We start from the raw sequence: 2738 nt of genomic DNA, 5'->3' as shown, positions 1-2738 counted from the left end.
TCTCAAGGGTGCTGCAGCCTTTCAGGGGTGCAGGTGTCTTTTAGGGGTGCCCCAAGAGCCTCTCAAGCGTGTTGGAGCCTTTCAGGGGTGCAGGAGTCTTTTAGGGGTGCCCCAAGAGCCTCTCAAGGGTGTTTGCAGCCTTTCAGGGGTGCCCTGAGAGCCTGTCAGGGGTGCAGGAGTCTTTTAGGGGTGCCCCAAGAGCCTCTCAAGGGTGTTTGCAGCCTTTCAGGGGTGCCCTGAGAGCCTTTCAGGGGTGCAGGCATCTTTCAGGGGTGCCCCAAGAGCTTCTCAGGGGGCCCACAGGGTGTCACACCACTAGGGATGCAAACCTGATTCTCATGAGAGGGGGGGCACACATGTACCGTACAGACTAGCTGAAGGGCAGATGTCCAAAGAGGGTCCCTGAGCGAGTGTGGATGGATTGGGGTCCTTCATTCAGCGGGGCGTAGGGAGGAGTAGTCATGTTAGTCTGAAGTCGGGCAGGAGGCGGGGTCCATCTGCCCCACTGTCCCTTCCTGCACCTTACCTCTGTTACACAATACATTTAGACTGGCCAGTCCTACAAAGTGCAGAGTAATTATCACACAATTAACGGGTTAATAGTACAGTAAGTTTAGCCCAGCCGCACCTGCAAAGTAATTGTCACCCAATTAAAAATGACTGGCCAGCTATAGAAGGAGCCAGCCAGCTATTAAGTTAGTGCTTGAAAGTGTGTAACAAGTCTATAGCTGGTTTCTATAATTTGAACTGTACTAGGGCCCTTATAGACTAACCAAAGGTCTGAGCATCTCCGAGCAAGTTTTTTCAGTTAGTCTCTAAGGTGCAGACCTACCCTACCTTCTCCATGACTTCAGACTACCATGGCTTGCGACATTGCACAAGAGAAACCCAAATAGGACTCCCTGGTGTTAAAAACACGCTGAACTGTTGCAGGCTATCTGAGCTCCTTAATTGCTCTGTTATTTTTCTGTCGTAGCAAAGAAAGATGAAAGCAAAAAGCTGGCATTTGCCAAAGGGTGTCTCATGTCAAGCAAGGGGCACTTTGGGTCTAAAAACAGTAAGAGCCCCATGCTTAGGGGTCCCTTCCCCCTGGGGAGCCAGGTTAGCATCTGCCGTAGCCCAAAAGCAGTGCTACGCTGGTAGCAGCCAACCCACACCGAGCATCCCCATCACCCGGGATGGGAGTGCAAAAGGAAAACGCCAACCTCAGTCTTCACTTCTAGCCCCCGACTCTGTGGCTCAGCACAGCCAGCCCTTCCCCAAGGAGGAGATGAGCTTTGAGGAAACTCATCTGTAAAAAGATATCCTCAAGGTCACTAACCCTGCCAGCTCAGAAAACACTCCTTCTTCCTTCATCTTGCATCCCTTCATTGATCCACGTAGACATATCCCTGTGCCTTTCCTCAGACAGGCACGGCCCAAGCCATTCAGTGCCTCCTAAATGGAAACCAAAAGCTGAAACTCTTCTCGGAGAGCCAGACCTACTGATATAACTAACACACCTGAGACGATGAACTAGCTCCACCAGGCTGAGCTGCCACAGCCAGCACTACCTGCAGGGTCCAGGTGTATCTTGCTAGAAGCAGGTTGCTGCTACAGTTCAGCTTCAAGGTAACAATTGCACAGACCTTGGCTACAACGCCCAGAACTCATGAAAAAGGGTTAATTCTCAGGAGTAAGCCTAGGAGGACCTAGACCCTATGCACTCCCTCCTCTTGCCTTCTCCAGCCTTCAGCTCCATGCCTTCTCCTCTGCCGCTCTTGTATAAAGCCCCTTGCTCTCCTGGCCCGCTGAACAGTTCCCTCCGTCTCCTCTTGCTACTCAGTTCTGCTCCAAAGCCTTCCAAAAAGAAGAATTAAATACAACAGGACAAAAGAAATCCAGAGGGTTTTGACACCAGATCCTCCGAGTCCTCTGCGTGTGTGGTCCCCAAGTCCCATGTGTACATATACGTGCACTGTACCATCTTGGCCTGATTTAAGACCAAACCCTGCCCTGTAAATCTTTCTCAGCTTTCCGTTTGAATCCTTTTGGATTCCATCCATTTTGGTAGGCCTCAGGCTGTTTTTAAGTTAAGCCAAGTTAACTTCAATCAGGCTAAGCCGGTAGTCATGTAAGAAAGAACTGGGTTGCAGGCAGAACGTGAAGTACCGGCAAAGCCAGGTCAGTTCTAGGATGCTTAGTTCCCGGTTAGTGGTTCAGGTCAGTTAGTTCCAGTTTGACCATGACATGACACAAGGGCACATACTTTCTGACCATATTTGTCTGGGCTCGGTCAGTCTGAAAGCCTTTTTGCTGACCCTGTCTGCAGATGTTTCAAGATCCCTTAGAAGGTAGTCCCTGAGTCGGGTACAGTTTCCCGGGCAGGCTGGCCAGCTTTAGGAAGTGTTGAGGTGTTAGGAGTTTATGATTATAGGTTTTCTAACTGTTATTTCTGTTACATTAGAAGCATTAGGCTCTGGAGGTATATCCAGATAGGCTATCGTTACACAGTCTGTCTTGTGTGATCTTTTATTTGCGAGCAGTGCTCATTTCTGGAGATTTCTCATCATGTTTGGCTTTTGCAGGCTCTGCTTTGAAGGATGCAGTTTAGAGGGGCCGGGGTTGTTCAAACAAGCTTTAGACCCTGGACTTTCTCCCAGGGTCACCAGCCCCATACGTATGAGTTCAGAGGAGCAGCACTGTTAACACGGAGGGATTGCAGGTCTGCTGCCCATGTGATAACTAGCCTGATGCTG

The sequence above is a fragment of the Crocodylus porosus genome, unplaced genomic scaffold, assembly GCF_001723895.1.
Source record: "Crocodylus porosus isolate Cpor-Errol unplaced genomic scaffold, CroPor_comp1, whole genome shotgun sequence".
NCBI classification, from domain to species: Eukaryota; Metazoa; Chordata; order Crocodylia; family Crocodylidae; genus Crocodylus; species Crocodylus porosus.
Note: the sequence above shows the minus strand (reverse complement) of the source record.